We start from the raw sequence: 19,763 nt of genomic DNA, 5'->3' as shown, positions 1-19,763 counted from the left end.
AGTCTGTCTAAAAACAGTAGTACATGTGTCCTGACAATCTTTCCAACATTTGGTCAATGAATGGAAGGGGAAAGTGGTCTTTTCTCATGCATCATTTAGCTTCCTATAATCAATGCACACTCTCCAACCTGTGACTGTCCTTGTTGGGATTAATTCATTCTTCTCATTGGCTACAACAGTCATGCCTCCTTTCTTAGGAACAACATGCACTGGACTCACCTAAGAATTGTCAAAAATAGGATAAATATTTCTAGCATCTAGGAGTTTAATTACCTCAGCTTTAACAACTTCCTTCATGTTGGGGTTCAGTCATCTTTGGGCTTGCACGCATGGTTTATATTCATCTTCCATGAAAATTTTATGGGTACAAAAAGAAGGGCTGATCCCTTTAATGTCAGAAATTTTCCAAGCTATGGCCCTTTTATGCTCGCTCAAAACTTGGAGCAATTCCTCTTTCTCCTTGGGTTGCAAGTTGGATGCAATAATTACTGGTAATGTGGAATTATGTCCAAGGAATGCATATTCCAAGTGATTCGGCAATTGTTTAAGTACCAGTTTGGGAGGCTTAAGTTCATCTTTTACCTTAATTCCCTCATATTTTGATAGTTTTGGGGAGGTTTCATTGGAGTTTAGTTTGGTTCCTATTTCAGAATCATCATCCATCCCCTCTCCTTGGGCGAGACACAGTTCCATCGTGTCCTTGTATACGATTTCCTAAAATGAATCTTGAGTAGCATGATCAATAGAGTCGATAAAATAACATGAGTCATCCTGTTCTCTAGAAAATTTCGTGACATCATAAATTTTAAAAATAATCTCTTCATCAACTACTCTAAGTACCAATTTACCATCACCCACATCAATTACAACTCTAGCAGTGGCTAAAAATCACCGACCTAAAATTAAAGGCACCTCAACATCTTCATCCATGTCAAGCACAATGAAATCAATAGGGAATATAAATTTATCTACTTTTACAAGTACGTCCTCTATAATTCCCCTAGGATATTTAACATATCTATCAGCTAATTGAATACTCATCCTAGTGGGTTTAGGTTCCCCAAGACCAAGTTGTTTAAACATTTTATATGGCATCAAATTAATGATGGCGCCTAAATTAGCTTGTGCTTTATCAAAATTCAAACTACCAATTAAACAGGGAATAGTAAAACTTCATGGGTCTTTCAATTTGATTGGCAGTTTCTTTTGGAGTATGGCTGAGCACTCTTCATTAAGCTCCGCTGTAGATAAGTCTTCAAACTTCCTTTTGATTGTTAGAAGCTCTTTTAAGAATTTTGCATATGTAGACATATGCGATATAGCTTCAACAAAAGGTAAGTTAATATGCAGTTGTTTAAAAAGTTCAAGAAATTTACCGAATTGTGCATCCATGCGGTCTTTCTTCAACTTTGCTGGGTATGGGATTGGTGGTTTATATTCTTTTGGCATTAAGTTGTCATTGTTTTCAGGTTCGACCTCCTTTCTGTCAGCTTCTTGCAGTGGCTTCTTTTCAAATTCAGCTAACACTTTCCCACTCCTTAATGTAACTGCTTTCACGTGCTCTTTTGGGTTGGGTTCAGTGTTACTAGGTAGACTTCCTGGTGGTCTTTCAGATATCAATTTAGCGAGCTGACCTATCTGAGTTTCGAGCCCTTGGATCGACGCTTGTTAATTTTTAAGTGTTGTCTCGGTATTCTGAAAACGAGTTTTTGACACTGAGATGAATTTTGTTAGCATCTCCTCAAGGTTCGGCTTTTTCTCTTGTTGGTAGGGTGGTTGTTGGAATCTTGGAGGTGGTGGTGTCTGATTCCCTTGGCCTCCCCATGAGAAATTTGGGTGGTTCCTTCAACCTACATTGTAAGTATTACTATAAGGATTATTTTAGATCGAGGATTATTACCCATGTAAATTAACTGCTCGTTCTCCATGTTGTGGCCATAGGGTGGGTATTCTGAATTGCTTGATCCACCTCCACTTGCTTTGCACTACATTACTGGGTGAACCTGTGAAGAACTAAGAAAACCATCAATTTTCTTATTCAAGAGTTCTATCTAATTAAAGAGCATGGTGACCAAATCGCCATTATAAACACCGGCTGTTTTCATTGTCTTTGTCCTCATGACTTACCAATGATAGTTATTCAGTGACATCTCCTCTATAAATTCATAGGCATCTTCAGGTGTCTTATTATTAATGGTTCTGCCAGCAGCTGCATCAACCATCTGCCGAGTCGAAGGGTTCAAGCCATTGTGAAATGTTTGGACCTGTAGCCAGAGTGGTAACCCATGGTGAGGGCATCTTCGCAAAAGGTCCTTGTATCTCTCCCATGCATCTTAGAGTGTTTTTAAATCCCTCTGTACAAAAGAGAAGATATCATTACGTAATTTGGCTATTTTATCCGGCGGAAAATATTTTAATAAAAATTTTTCGGTCATCTGTTCCCAAGTAGTGATTAATCCTTGTGGCAACGAGTTCAACCACTGTTTAGCCTTATTCCTCAACGAAAAGGGAAACAACCGAAGGCGAATGGCGTCATCAGAAACGCCATTAATTTTAAAAGTGTCACAAAACTCTAAGAAATTTGCCAAGTGAGCGTTGGAATCCTCGTCTTGCAAACCATCAAACTAAACAAACTGTTGGATCATTTGAATGGTGTTAGGTTTCAGTTTAAAATTATATGCAGCAACAGCAGGCCTAACTATGCTCGATTCAATTCCTATTAAATTAGGTTTAGCATAATCATACATAGTGCGTGGAGTAGGATTCTGATTTACTGGATTAGCAGCAATCGCAGGAGGTAGTAGATTTTCTTGGTTTTCAGCCATCTCCTTGGTTGTGGTTGAAGTATCGTCCTCTTGATCGTCCTCTATGTATCTTAGGCTTCACCTTCTTTCTCATCGATTTTTGCGAACTGTGCAGTCGATCTCACCATCAAAAAGTAGTGGTCCTGACAGGTTTCTTCTGGTCATAAACTAGAAAAACCTATCAGAAGAAAATAAATGAAAAATTAGAAAAGAAAATAAAAATTTAAGTTGCAATAAAAGTATTATGGCTAAAGTAATAAAAATAGAGTGTTCCTAATATCCTAGTTCCCCGGCAACGGCGCCAAAAACTTGATGCGTGATATTCGTAACAGGTTTTAAAAAATTTATAAATGAATCGATCTTGAGACTAACTTATTCTCACGATTAAGGCAAGTGTACCTATCAAACAGTAGTATAGTCCAGCAAGACCGGATTATCGAACCCAAAGGAACTACAAGTACTAATATTTACTTCCTTTTTTATTATATAGCCTAAAAATTAAGAGGTTTGGTTTTCTAAACTAATTACTAACTAAGAATGCACAGAAAAGAGTTTGGGAAAAGAATTTTGGGAAAATTCGATTGATTAAGACAATACCTAAGAAAAAATCCACCTAGACTTCACTTGTTGTTTAACTCTGAATCAGACAATTTATTCATTTGACTTGATCTGTAGAAATCCTTAAGTTATATTATTATTTCTCTCGAGACTAATAACGTCTAACTCTAGGTTGAATAATTGAAATCTCTTTCTAATTAACACCCTAGAATTGCATTAACTCGATCTATGGATTCTCTTATTAGGTTTCACCCTAATTCGGCAAAATCTTATCACCCTATCTCCAGGCGTGCAATCAACTCCGCTTAATTATGACAAATTTATTCTTAGACAGGGTCTATTCCTCCTCTGAATAAGAGCTTAACTTGAATCAATATCCTAGAATATAAAAACAAGAATTAAGAACACATAATTAAGAACAAGTCAAATATTTATCTTACAATTCAAATAGTAATAACAAGATCCGTCTTAGGTTTCATTCCCATTAGGTATTTAGGGGGTTTAGTTCATACTTATGAAAGAAAACATCTCAAAAGCATAAAGATAACAAAACATAAGAAAACCCAAAACTCCTAAAGGAACTTGAAGGGAGATCTTCAATCTTGATGATGAATCCAGCTTCTAAGATGGATAAATCAGCTTTCCTTGAGTAATTCCTTCCTTCGCACTCTGCGTCCCCCTCTTAAGTGCCTCCTCATGTGCTTAAATAGGCTTTTGGATGCCTAAGAGCCCTAAAAATTGGCTGTTTTTGAATAGGACTATACTTGGGCTTGGCAGGGACACGCCCGTGTGACACGCCTGTGTGCGATTGCTCCAGCCCGTGGTCAAGGCTGTTGTATAGGCACGGGTGTGTAGTCTACCCGTTTAAGTCGTGCTTCAATCCTGTCAAATGGACACGACCGTGTGACACGCCCTTGTGAGGAAGACCAGGCCGTGTTGATTTCCCACGTGGGTCTATTTCTCTGTTTTTGACTCGTTTCTTGCTCTTTTTACTCTCCTATGCTCTCCTAATATAAAACATGAAATTAAAGGATTAGGAGCATCGAATTCACCAAATCTAAGGAGAAACCATTCATAAATGGCCTAAGCATGGGATAAAAATATGTATAAATTATGGTTTATCATAACCCTTTTGTGTAAAAGTATAAGTTATAAATAAATAAATGAGATGATATAATCGAGATAATGTATTACATTAATGTTATAATTTGGTTTGTTTAAAATGTTTTGATTATTATTTTGAATGGTTAAATTTGCTTATGACTTACTAAGCTAAATTAGCTTACTCTGTGTGTGTCTTTGTTACTCTGTTTTATAGATTTTGTTGTAAGTTACGAGCTCGGGGATCGTCAGAGAAGTCATCCACACTATCGTCTACCTTTGGTACTTTTAAAAGTCTATTTTCGAGCTTATGGCATGTATAGGCTAATATGTATTTTGTTCGACCTTGGATATGTATAATTTGAGCCATGCGAATATGGCTTAACTTTAAAGTTTGAATTTGGTTACATTTGGTAATGGTTTAATCTGTTTTGTTTATAATGTTATATGAAATGAATGAATGGTATATGTGATTAGTGCTATACATTTTGGAAATAGCTTGAAAATGATTGGTGGACTTGATTGCGATTGATGAGTCAGTCATAGTGTGTATAAATTATCATGAGTATGTTTAGATGATTCGGTTTTGGTTGGGTATAGACAAAGTATATATATATGAGATTGGTTTTTATGTTTGATATAGGTGTTAATATGTAAATGAGCTTTTGATGATATAAATATATATATATTAAGTTCGAATATATAGTAAAAGATTATTATGATATTTTAGGTTTTATAAGTTGGCTTAACAAAGGAGCAAGATGTTGATTGCATACATATATATGCATATATGTATTTGTACATAATCGAATGATGTTTGTCATTATGATTCGGTTTTTAATGGAAGTGAATATGCATATGTGATGCTTATGTGATTAGCATAATAGGTATAATTGATGAAGTTAAATATTGAGTAGGTAGTAGACAATGCCATATATGATAAGAGATAATATGTCTTGTGATACTATTTATTTGGTTAAATATGCGCACGTTTAGAATTAAGAAAATAAATTTTTATTTTTATTTTTTTTATTCGCTTATCAATAAAATGATGAATCTATAATTCGTATGTACAATATGTTTTATAATGTATGTTTAATATTCAATTAATTATATGCTTACATGTAAATATGAATATGACCTGTGTTAGCATGAGAATGTTCAGAACTGTATTTATGTTCAGTACTGTCTCGTGACCTTAGTCCAGCGACGGATACGGGTTAGGGGTGTTACATTTTATTGGTATCAGAGCTATGGTTTAGTCGGTTCTAGGACTAACGTAGCGTGTGTGAGTTTAGCTATACATGTCATATTATATACTGAAATAATGTGATGACTCTGACAATTGAAAATGTGTTTACGTATAGTAAATGGATCCCGACAGAGCTGTAGCTGGTGATGTCGAGAGTGTAGCACCTGCTCCCGCGCATGGGACAGTGCCGTCGATCTCGAGTAGTCATGAGGGGGAGGCTAAGCAAGCCTTCTATCAAATGATGAATGAGTGGTTTACTCAATATATCCGAACTAACCCGGCTATACAACAACCTCCACCCCCGAATAATCCATCTCCGATACCTGTGGTACCTCCGATGATTGATCCAATGAGATTTAACAGGCCTCTTGTAGATAAAATCAGAAAACACGGGGCCGAAGAGTTTAAAGCTAATGATGATGATGATACTGAGCGGGCTGAGTTGTGGCTTGATAATATTATCCGTGTGTTTGACAAGCTATCTTGTACTCCGGATGAATGTTTAAAGTGTGCCATATCTTTATTACGAGACACTGCATATCACTGGTGGAATAGACTAGTATCGGTGGTCCCAAACGAGTAAGACTTTTCACTCGGCATCAAAGAAATTTAGAGATGATTCTAGTCGATTTAAAGCTACTTTGGACTTTTCTAGAAGAGATCGAGACCGACCTCCTGTGAGTTCACGAGCCACTTCGATTGCTAGTGTTGGCAATGATCGGCAGAATATACTCGAGCGTAAGCATTGTGGTAAATGGTATTCTAGAAATTGTAGATTGCATGATCAGTCTTTTTTTAAATGTGGATCGATGGATCATTTTATCCGAGATTATCCGATGTTAGCTGAGCAAAACACTGTTCAGAATGCGAGATCGAGTAACATGTCAGTGCGAGGCAGACCACCCAGACATTCGAGTAATGTAGGTGGTAGTTAGAGAGGGACGAAAGATACAGCGATTCGATCTGAGGCTCGTGCACCTGCCAGAGCATATGCTGTACTCGCTCGTGAGGATGCTTCTTCCCCAGATGTTATTACTGGTACTTTCACTCTTTATGATACTAGTGTTATTGCATTGATTGATCCTTGTTCGACTCATTGGTATGTGTGTGAAACATTAGTATCCAGTAAGACTTTGCCTATTGAGTCTATTGAGTTTCTGATTCGAGTATCAAACCCTCTGGGATGGTGTGTTCTGGTTGATAAAGTATGTAAAAATTGCCCGTTGATGATTCGAGATTCATGCTTTCCAGTTGATTTGATGTTGTTACCTTTCAACGAGTTCAATATGATTTTGGGTATGGATTGGTTGACTTTGCACGATGCTGTTGTTAATTGCAAAGGAAAGACCATTGATTTGAGATGTCATAACAACGAGATTATTCAGATTGAATCTGATGATCTGAATGGTTTACCAGCAGTAATATCTTCGATGTTAGCTTGGAACTATGTGAGAAAAGGTTGTAAAGCTTACCTTGCTTATGTGCTTGATAGTAAAGTAACTGAAAAGAAGATTGAATCTGTACCAGTTGTGTGCGAGTATCCGGATGTGTTTCCTGAAGAATTGTCGAGTTTGCCACCTATCCGAGAGGTAGAGTTTGGTATTGAGTTAGTACCGGGGACGACTCCAATTTCAATAGCTTTGTATTAGATGGCACTGCTGAATTAAAAGAGTTGAAAGCACAGTTGCAAAAGTTATCAGATAGAGGTTTTGCACGACCGAGTTTCTCTCCTTGTGGTGCGCCAGTACTATTTGTGAAAAAGAAAGATGGAACTATGAGAATGTGTATTGATTATCGCCAGCTAAATAAGGTGACTATAAAGAATAAATATCCATTTCCACAGATTGACGATCTGTTCGATCAGTTGAAAAGGGCTTTAGTGTTTTCGAAGATAGATTTGAGATTTGGTTATTATCAGTTGCAAGTCAGAGACTCTGATGTGCCAAAAACTGCTTTTCGAACGAGGTACAGACATTATGATTTTCTAGTTATGCCGTTCGAACTTACTAATACACCTGTTGTTTTTATGGATTTGATAAATCGGATCTTCAGGTAGTATTTAGATCGGTTTGTGGTCATGTTCATTGATGATATACTACTCTACTCCTGTAACGAAACCGAACATACCGAGCATTTGAGGCTTGTGTTATAGACTTATGAGCAAAAAAAATGTATGCAAAGTTTAGTAAATGTGAGTTTTGGTTACGCGAAGTTAGCTTTCTGGGACATGTTATTTCAGCATCAGGTATTCGGGTTGATCCGAGCAAAATTTCAGCAATTCTTGACTAGAAACCTCCAAGAAACGTTTCTAAAGTCTAAAGTTTTCTGGGACTTGTTGGTTACTATAGACGATTTGTGAAAGGGTTCTCAATGATTGCAACCCTGATGACCAAGCTTTTGCAAAAAGACGTTAAGTTTGAGTGGTCAAAAAAGTGCCAAAAAAGTTTTGATCAGTTTAAAGCCCTTTTAACTGAAGCTCCAATGTTAGTTCAGCCAGAACCGGGTAAAGAATTTGTTATATATAGTGAAGCATCTTTAAATGGTTTGGGTTGTGTTTTGATGCAGGAAGGCCAAGTTATAGCTTATGCCTCGAGACAGTTAAAGCCACATGAAAAGAACTATCTGACACATGATCTAGAATTGGCAGCTATTGTATTCGCATTAAAGATATGGTGTTATTATCTGTTCGGGGAGAAATGTCATGTTTATTCTGAGCACAAAAGCCTGAAATATTTGATGACTCAAAAAGATATGAATTTGAGACAACACCGATGGTTAGAATTGTTAAAAGATTATGAACTTGTGATTGACTATCACCCAGGAAAGGCTAATGTTGTTGCTGATGCTTTAAGTCGAAAATCTCTGTTTTATTTGTGTGCAATGAATGCACATATGGTTATGTCAGATGATGGTGTGATAATAGCCAAATTAAAAGCAAGACCGTTATTTATTCAGCAGATTTGTGAAGCTCAGAAGGTTACTAATGATTTGATAACAAACGAGCTCAATATGATTCGAACATTGATTCAGAATTTCAAGTGGATGCTGAGGGATGTTTGTGGTTCAGAAACCGAATATGTTTTCTGAGAAATAAAGAATTGATTCGAATGATTTTGAACGACGCTCATAACAATCGACTATCTATTCATCCGGGTAGGATGAAGATGTATAATTATCTAAAATAGCACTATTGGTGGCAAGGTATGAAATGAGACATTTCTATCTTTGTATCGAAATGTTTAGTCTATCAACAAGTAAAAGCCGAACATCAGGTACCTTCTAGATTGCTTCAGCTGATCATGATACCTGAATGGAAATGGGACAGAGTTACGATAGATTTTATATCTGGTTTACCGATGTCACCAAGCAAGAAAGATGCAATTTGGGTTATTGTGGATAGATTGATTAAATTGGGTCACTTTGTTCCAGTTCATACAGATTATCCGCTTGATAAACTTGCTGAGTTATATGTTTCTCAGATTGTAGGACTACACGGGGTACCTATTTCTATTGTGTCAAATAAAGATCTGAGGTTTACATCGCGGTTTTGGAAGAAACTGCAAGATGCATTAGGTACTGAACTGCATTTTAGCACTACTTTTCATCCCTAGACAGATGGTCAGTCTGAGCGAATCATTCAGATACTTGAGGATATGTTGAGATGTTGCATTCTCGAGCTTGAAGGTACGTGGGAACGATACCTACCTCTGATTGAATTTGCATATAATAACAGTTTTCAGTCGAATATCAAAATGGCACCTTATAAGGCTTTGTACGGTCATAAATTTCGTACACCATTGTACTGGACTGAGCTCAGTGAAAATAAGATACACGGGGCTGATTTGATTAGAGAAGCTGAACAGAAGGTGAAAGTGATCCGTGAAAGTCTAAAAATAGCATCAGATCATCAGAAATCGTATGCAGATTTGAAACGTAAAGACATAGAGTTTTAGATCGGTGATAGAGTGTTTTTGAAAGTCTCACCGTGGAAGAAAATACTCAGATTTGGTCGTAAAGGCAAATTGAGTCAGAGATTTATTGGACCGTACGAGATTATAGAGAGGATTGGGTCAGTTGAGTATAGACCGTTGTTGCCACCTGAGGTAGAAAAGATCCATAATGTATTCCATGTTTCGATGCTTCGTAGATATCGATTTGATCCTTCACACGTGATTAGTTCGACCAAAATTGAGATTAAGCCCGATATGTTGTACGAGGAAGAACAGATTCGTATTTTAACTCGCGAGATTAAAGACTTACGAAATAAGAAAATTTCGGAGTTGAGGAAGCAATGTGGGAGCCAGAAGATGCAATGAAAGAATGTTATCTTAACCTATTTATTGGTAAGATTTTCGGGGACGAAAATCCCTAAGGGGCGAGAGTTGTAACAGCTCGATTTAGACCCTAATCGGAACGGTGGTTTTGGGACCACGAATTCGAGTCAAAAAATATTTAAATATTATTTTTTGTGTTTATTATATGTGAATTTGCATGTGTGAAAGTTTCGTATGAAAATTTGATTGTTTATGTGCTTAATTTATTAAAAGGACTTAATCGCGTAAAATGAAAACTTGATAGTTAAAAGCATAAGGGTCAAATTTTTGATGGCTTTGTAAGTTGAGGCATTTAAGTGGTAATTTGACCATGTTTAATTAGATGTACGGTAGTGGCCATGTAATATAATGGCTTTATATTAGTTAATAAAGGTTAAATTTGTAATTAAATTAAAAAGTTAATATATTACAAAACATAAAAAAAATAAAGCCATGGTGTTCATACTTTCTCTTTGACCGACTAATAAAAAGAAAGAAAAGAAACTAAATCTTGGTATATTCGGCTAGTTTTCAAGCTTGATTCAAGGTTAGTTTGATTTTAATTTTTGATAATTTTTACGTTTTTGAGATTGTTGCTTCGAGTACTATTTGACCCATGCTTAAATTTCTGGTTTTCATGCATATTTTGATTTATTCCATTGATGAATATTTGTGTTTTGTGATGTTTGATGATGAAATATCAAAAATATGTTTTAGATTAACATGTTTTGTATTGGAGTTTTTGAAGATTTTGAGTAATTAGGACTAAATTACAAAAATAATAAATTAAGGGACTAAAATGTGAAATAGATGAAATATATGGACTAGTATGAGTATATGGAAAATTCGGCTCAGCTACATTATTGTGAGATTTTGTGTATTTTGTGTTTTATGCAATTAGGACTAATTTGTAAAAGTATGAAATATTAGGGGTAAAATGGTAATTTTTCCATTTATGTGTTGTTGGATTAAATTGAATGAAGTTTTGTTTAAATGAGGTTAATTTGAAATTATATAGATCAAGAACAAAGGAAATCGGACTTGGATCGGGAAAAGCAAAAATAGTCGAATAGCCGATTTATAACATTCGTCGATATCCGAGGTAAGTCTTTTAGCAATTAGACATCATTTATCTTTATTGTAACTTAGTTTAATATGTTGTTTTGGAATCTATAGATTCATAAAAGAGCTAGCCGACTATGTTTGAGCATAGAAATACTGTATTTGAGTTTAATTCGACAGAGTTATATCATTTAAAAGTTCGTAGGATCTATATGGAATATATGGAATTTTTGTTATATGAATTGTGTACGAGACAGCATTATAATAGTGATATTTAGGCTTTGAGCCTAGCAAGCTTTATGCTGGTGAATGTAATCGAGCTTTATGCCTAGCAGGCTTATTATCGGTGAATAGTATCAGACCTTGAGTCTAGCAGGCCTTGTGCCGGTGTGTGATTCAGGCTTATCCCTAGCAGGTTTTATACCGGTGATTTATTTTAAATCTTATGCATATAAGGTTTCAAGTTGATGTGGAAATTGAGCAAGTAAAATTTAGCTAAATGTCCTTGTATATATTCGGCCACATAGGTATGTACATATGTGATGTTATATTGGATTTTGAATATTTGGCCATGAAGGTATGCACAAATGTGATATTATATTTGAATTTGAATATTCGGCCATATAAGTACATATTTGATGTTAAATTTGATCTTGCATATTTGACCATATAGGTATGCACATATGTGATATTATATTTGATTTTCTATCGACCAAATGAGTGATGTTGGTTTATAAAGTTGAGTTTGATTCATGAGTATATATATTTGAATGTAAGCATACTTGAGATAATGTTATTTTGGGAATGAAAAGTTGAATGATATTATGCTAAATGTTAAATATTAGCATTCGACCAAGGTAACCCTTTTGTGTATAAGTATAAGTCATAAATAAATAAATGAGATGATATGATCGAGATAATGTATTACATTAATGTTATAATTTGGTTTGTTTAAAATGTTTTGATTATTATTTTGGATGGTTAAATTTTCTTATGACTTACTAAACTAAATTAGCTTACTCTGTGTGTGTCTTTGTTACTCTGTTTTATAAATTTTGTTGTAAGTTACGAGCTCAGGGATCGTCAGAGAAGTCATCCACACCATCGTCAACCTTTAAAAGTCTATTTTCAAACTTATGGCATGTATAGGCTAATATGTACTTTGCTCGACCTTGGATATGTATAATTTGAGCCATCGAATATGCTTAACTTCAAAGTTTGAATTTGGTTACGTTTGGTAATGGTTTAATCCGTTTTGTTTATAATGTTATATGAAATGAATGAATGGTATACGTGATTGATGCTATACGTTTTGGAAATAGCTTGAAAATGATTGGTGGACTTGATTGTGGTTGATGAGTCGGTCATAGTGTGTATAAATTATCATGAGTATGTTTAGATGATTCGGTTTTGGTTGGGTATAGACAAAGTATATATATATGAGATTGGTTTTTATGTTTGATATAGGTGTTAATATGTAAATGAGCTTTTGATGATATAAATATATATATATTAAGTTCGAATATATAGTAAAAGATTATTATGATATTTTAGGTTTTATAAGTTGGATTAACAAAGGAGCAAGATGTTGATTGTATATGTATATATATGCATATGTGTATTTGTGCATAATCGAATGTTGTTTGTCATTATGATTTGGTTTTTAATGGAAGTGGATATGCATATGTGATGATTATGTGATTGGCATAATAGGTATAATTGATGAAGTTAAATATTGAGTAGGTAGTAGATAATGCCATTTATGTTAAGAGATAAAATGTCTTGTGATACTATTTATTTGGTTAAATATGCGCACGTTTAGAATTAAGAAAATAAAGTTTGATTTTTATTTTTGGTATTCGCTTATCAATAAAGTGATGAATCTATAATTTATATGTACAATATATTTTATAATGTATGTTTAATATTTAATTAATTATGTGCTTTACATGTAAATATGAATATGACTTGTGTTAGCCTGAGAGTGTTCGAAACTGTATTTACGTTCAGTAATGCCTCGTAACCCTAGTCCGGTGACGAATACGGGTTAAGGGTGTTACATTTCGCATATATATTCACATGCGACAGTGGGCTATTACAGTTCCACTTTAATTTTAGTCTCTTGGAGAATTTCTATCAAGAATTCTCACTTTTTGAGAGTAAGGCTAACTTAGGTAGGTTTGAACCCAAGAAATCACATAGGTCGCAAAGATTACGAGATGAAAGTTCTACCCCGTGATAGTTGGAATTTAAGATAAGTTTTTAAAGGTGTCGATTAAGATAACGAAAGGATTAAACAATCAGATTGAGCCAATGGTGACCCATAGAAGGGCTAGGAATGCTAGGCCATTAAGGGAAATGTTGTCAACTTTGGAAAATTGAGTGGACAATCTTGAGGAGTCCATTGGGGATATGAGGAAGACACTCAAGGTAATTGAGGGATGCACCTACGCGCTAGACTCATTGAAGGAGTAACCTAGGGAATATGTGTTGGGGTCTCTCAATTCCAATATTGAAGTGATGCAATGGGTGTTAAATTCCATTGCGGAGAAGCTGATAGTGAGGGATGATGCTCTCAAGGCTATGGTGATGACCTTGATGGAACAATTTGAGAATTTCAAGGGGGTCTCATTATATGCAAATCCACTTTAGGTATTGGAATGTTGGTTATGACACCCACGCATAAGGTGGATGTCCCTAAGCTAAAAGAGTTTACAGGGGCAAGATCTGCAATAGATGTTGAAAACTTCTTGTGGGGAATGGAGCAATACTTCTATGCCAAAGGCATCACGGATGATGCTACTAAGGTAAATACTTTTAAGATTTATTTCAGTGATGTCGCTCTTTTATGGTGGCATTGTAGGTCTACATTTGAGAAATGTGGTGGAACTGCAATTGGGACTGTGATGAGTTCCAAAAGGAATTCAAGGGGCAATTTTACCTGAAATATGTTGAGGATGAGGATCGAGTTAAGCTGCACAGGCTTACGAGACAAGGCAAGTTAGGAAACATGTGCAGGAGTTCAGTGAACTCATGCTCCAAATTTCTGATATGTGTAAGAAATAGGCATTTTTCTCATTTATGGATGGGCTGAAACCATGGGCGAAGAAAGATTTGCAACGTTGAGGAGTCAAGGAACTTACAAAAACCATGATCGTAGTGGAGTCATTAATTGAGCTTGTTTCAAGGAAAGACAAGTATAAGTCTTCCAAACCCAATAAGAAGGGCAATGGTGGGGGAGATTGTAACAACCCTAGTCGTTACCTGTTGTCAAAAGAGAGTTATGGAGCATTACTAAAGTTTTCAATTCAATTTCTATCAATTCATGTCATTTACTATTTATTTCCAAAAATCAATCACAATGAATCATAATGTCCCTCATATGGGTCCTCAAGGCCCAAAAAACATATTAGAATCGAGTCAGGACTAAACCAGATTCACAGTAAATTTTTCACAAAATCTCAAAATTTTTCTTAAGTACAGGGGACACACGCCCGAGTGGCCAGTCCATGTGGCTCACACGGCCGATGAAACGCCCATGTCCCAGGCCGTGTGGGCATTCGATGTGAGGCACATGGCCGTGTTCTAGCCCGTGTCTTTCCCCATGTAACTCTCTGACTTGGGTCACACGGCCTACCACACGCCCATGTGCTAGACCCTGTGAACAATTTAATTTTCAAAAATTAGGTGCAGGGGTTACACGACCAGGACACACGCCCATGTGCTAGACAATGTGTCTCACACAGCTGAGACACACACTTGTGTGGACAAAATAAGGTCATTTTCCAAGCCTTACTTCTCACCCTTTTTACCTTGCACCTACATCAACACTTCAATTTATTCAACAACCAATTCAAGGCTTATAAATCAAACTAATATTCAAGTTTTATACATGACATTTTACTCACACTTTCAAGTATTCATCTTACCCTTTTTCTAATCATATACTTACCCAAGTGTGATTATATCTTGTTACTAATCCAAGCATACTCACATACCAAACATGATATAACTTCATGCATAAATATATTATATATGTTATCACTAGCCATTCCGATGGCTAATTACAACCAAAACATTTACATACCCTTATTTGTCACCATTAGCCTATACATGCCATTATCCCAAAATAAGTTTCCTATTTATACCAAAACAAGCTAGAGGATAGTGTGATAATGCTCCTACCGATCTCCAACCTTTACGAGCTTTCAAGTACTATAAAACAGAGGAAAACAAAATAGAGTAAGCATTTAATGCTTAGTAAATTCGTATAACAGGAATTTAACTTACCCTGAATTTACATTTAAGATTATCATACAAAATATGCATCCAATCATTTTGGCCAATTGCCTAATCACATATACTCATCAAAACAGTTAGTCATGTAAATTCACATGAATTTCAAGAAAACAAAGATGAGCTCATCAAACATAGATTTACAAGTATTTCAGGAATTTTCATGATATAATCCATTTAGTTCTTATATTTTTCTCACATCAAAAATTTTTGCCCGTTGAATTATTGAAATGTTGATGGATACCCACTAGTATACTCGAGGTATACAAATCAATGATATGTCAACTCATGTTCGGGGGTACCCATAAGGGCACATAATCAAGAAGCACACTCTCAAGCCATATATCAGGATGCTTATGTGAGCCATGTAACAGGAGGCTCAATGAGCTTAACTGGTAACTCCGTAGAGTTATTAACAAAGAGCTCCGGATAGCAAAACAAGGAGTTCAAGTAAGCCATGTCAAAAATCTCATAAGAGCCTATATCAGGACGTTCACGAAGAGTTTTGTTTGTGCCCGTAATAAGTGTTGGATCACAACTGATCAAATCATGTAACAGGATACTCATAAAGAGTTGCGTAGTGTGCAGCACATGCAAGATCACTACTGATCAAGATGCTCGCAGGAACTTTATATAACAGGAATGCTCGAGAAGGCTTTTCACAGGATGCTCGTCTGAGCTATAATGTCCGCAACAAATCAATACAGGAAAATATTGTATCCATCGTATTTCATTATTCAAACGGGACTTATCATTTATCAAGTAATATCAAGCATGTGACTGGTTTCATACATTAAACATTTATACAATTCATACAAATACAACATCTAATTCAAACATATCAATATACATAATTTAGTTGCAAGAACTTACCTTATTACTTGTTCGTATATAGAAATCGACTAATTCGAAACTTTTTCTTTTCCTCTATCTAACTTTCATTTTGAGTTTTCTGGATCTATATAAATAAATTTAACATCAATTTAATCCATTTCATACTTAATTCAATCCAATTCACATCTTAGGCAAAAGTATCATTTTGCCCCTATACTTTTTATTAATTCCAATTGCATCCCTAGGCTCGAAAAATGAAATTCATGCAATTTAATCCTTCTTTTAAGCCTAACCAAAATTTACATGTTACAATAACAACCCATGAATTTCAAAAAAATTAGAATTTTTCCATGGGTTTTACCATTTTTCAATTTAGTCCCTAAATCATAATTTCATCAAAATTCTCTTTGTCAAAGTTGTTTGTCTATCAACAACCTTTCATTTTCTACCATAAATTTCAAAATTCAACATATTCATCCATGGAAAAATTTTCATACTTTGATGTCTTTACAAATTAATCTCCAAAATAGATAGATTAAGTTATTTCAAACTTGAAAATATAAAAATTACTAAAAACAGGACAAGAATACTTGCCCAATTAAGCCAAGAAAGCTTGCTTGAACGTTTTTCTCTTTCCTAGGGTTTCCATGTATTTTAATTTGGGGATGAAGATGAAAATAAGATGATATTAAACTATTATCATCTTTATTTATTCTAAATTCCAATTTAGTCCTTTTCTTTTTCCAATTTTCCATAGATGATTCACCAAAAATATCTATTAACTTTTCTTTAATGGTCTTACCAAATAAGGATCTCAAATTTTGAATTTCATAGCTATTTGATACTTATAGCTACTAGAATTTAACATTTGCATTTTATGCAATTTGATCCTTTCCACAATTAAACATGAAATCGATAAAATTTTCTTATCAAATTTTTCATACGTCTTTCCTATCATAATACTAATCATGCAATAATATTAAAATAAATTTCTTTATGACTCAGATTTGTGGTCCCAAAACCACTATCCGATTTCACTAAAATTAGACTATTATAGAGATGAAGGACTGGTTAAAAACAGCAATTGTGGCAATGATGGCAATGGGAATCCATCTAACGGGAAGTGGAGACTGAACAACCATTTTGAGGGACAAGGAGAGTGAAAAGAAACAATACAATACTTCTTATATAGTGGGTCACATAGAGTGCGAGACTGCCCACAACGATCTATGCTATATGCAATCGTTAAAGAAGATGAAGCGAAGCTTGATGAGGAAAAGGTGTTGAGGCTTGGATCAATGATACTCAAATATGCTAAAACGAACAGGAACTACAAGCAGAAATGGTTGTATTTTTGGACATCAACATTGCAAGCCAGAGAAGGAGTGCTATTATGGATACAAGGGCATCTAACTTGTTTATATCAGAGAAAGTCATGGGTAAATTTGTTCTCTCGATTAGAAATTTGACTAAGAGGATCAAGACATTTAATTCCAAAGAGGTCCTAACTATGGGCATAACATAAGGAGTTGAACTACAAATCGACAAGTGGAAAAGCAAGGAAGATTTTGAGGTAATTCATTTAGATGATTATGGCTTCATGTTTGACTTGAATTTCCTTGACTGGATTAATACTCATTTGGTTCCTTTTTCTGATTGCATATGTATCATTGATACTCGTCAAAAATAATGCGCAGTGTCAATGAGTTGTGATGAAAAAGGTGGGACCAAGGTACTGTCGGCAATCTAACTAGCCAAGGATGTTCATTGTGGTAAGAACATCGATTTGGTAGACCAAAGTGTTAAGGAGACCCTCTTGGAAATGCTAGAGGTATGACAAACTGATTTGAAGCCTGTTGAGCTATCGATGGGGCTGCCACCTATCAGAGAGGTGGGTTGTGCATCAAACTTTGGGAGAAAAGTAGTGATGCAAACTGGGCAGTTGGAATGAGTACAATGAATGAGGTACATCTCAAACACTTTCCTAGTGTTTTTCATTTTGACTTACCATTGGCTTGGAAAGGGCACAAGGGCCTTTTTAAAGTTTTGAAGAGGGTAAGTCGAGGGGCTTACAAACCGGAGTTGGAGAGAATACTCAAGGTTAACCCAGTGTTTAATGTGGGCACGCTGAAGCCTATTTGTGAGGATCAAGGGGATCCTAACCGAAATAAATCACAATATGGGCAAGTAAGAGCGGTGGGCTCTTGCAAACGAGATACATGAAAGGGCGAAACAGTTTGAGTTAGGCAACAATAGAAGCCAGGGAAAATGTTTTGAAGAGCAGAACTACCCAACAGAGAGACTAGTTGGGAAACGACTGAGGCATCGAAAAATTTCTAAGGCAAATCAAACCAGTGTCATTCCAAGGATGTAACGAGGTTACGACAATGGGTGGGAGAAATGTCACAAGATACGGATCAAATCCTATGACGAATGTGCAAAGAGCGTCCTATGGAGGTCAATTGATTAAATAGGGTTTGTTTGACCCACTTGAACTGGCCCGATTCATGGAACATGTGGATAAACCCATCTACTTGAAGCCTTGGTGGCCTATTGAATCACTTTAGGAAAATTAGTGTAACACCCCAAACCCGAGACCGACACCGGAGTCGAACACGAGGTGTTAACAGAGTTTAAACCCCTTATAAAAAATATTTCCCAGACACTGCCAATCTGCGTACTAGTCGCTTTAAAAATCATATCTTGAGTTTCACAACTCAAAAATCAGTTTCGTGATTTTTCCCTGAAACTAGACTCATATGCCCATCTACATATTTTTTTATAAAATTTTTGGTCGGGCCAATTAGTACAGTTTATTAGTCAAAGTCTCCCATGTTACAGGGATCGACTACCCTGACCTTTGCGCATTACGACTTGGATATCTCCTTGTACAGGGCTCCAATACTGATGACGTTTGTTTCTATAGAAACTAGACTCAGAGAGGAATCTATACATATATGGTATGACTCCTAATTATCTCTGGTTAATTTATAATGAATTTCTAATGTCGGAACAGGGAATCCAGAAACCGTTCTGGCCCTGTCTCACGAGAACCTGAATATCTCTTAACATACTATCCGTATGATTGTTTCATTACTTTCCTATGAAAGTAGATTCATCAAGGTTTGTTTACATAATTTATTCACTATTTAATTCCATTCCTACTATTTTTAGTGATTTTCCAAATCTACATCACGGCTGCTGTCAGCATCTGCCTTTAAGGTAGACTTTACCTATTTCATGGTTTCCATGATTCAACTAGCCCTTTTTGCATAAATAGCACAATTTATGAAAGTGATTAACCATCCCCGTGGCCAATCCTTGTCAAGCATATCCACACCAAATGATTATAACATTATACTCAAACACATATAAGCCATTTTCGCATGGCTATCCAAAATTTATACAAGTCCAAAGGGTCCACGACCCACAACAAACGGGTAGTCCTATACATGCCATTTCGAAGTTCAACCAAAATTGTACCAAAAGGGGGGCTTTGATAGTGTGGGCGACTTTGACTTCAAGATCCCGAGTCCGATAGCT

At 35.7% G+C, this 19,763-nt stretch overlaps 1 non-coding gene across 1 annotated transcript; it reads left to right on the top strand.

Moving 5' to 3' along the window:
- The first annotated feature begins 2,280 nt into the window (after positions 1-2,280).
- Positions 2,281-2,387, top strand: LOC121211510 (small nucleolar RNA R71). The gene has a single exon (XR_005906734.1). It is a non-coding gene; the product is annotated as a small nucleolar RNA R71 (small nucleolar RNA).
- Positions 2,388-19,763: the final 17,376 nt, after the last annotated feature.

This window comes from Gossypium hirsutum, chromosome A12 (assembly GCF_007990345.1).
Source record: "Gossypium hirsutum isolate 1008001.06 chromosome A12, Gossypium_hirsutum_v2.1, whole genome shotgun sequence".
Classification (NCBI taxonomy): Eukaryota; Viridiplantae; Streptophyta; class Magnoliopsida; order Malvales; family Malvaceae; genus Gossypium; species Gossypium hirsutum.
Note: the sequence above shows the minus strand (reverse complement) of the source record. Positions and strands in the feature narration are given on the sequence as shown.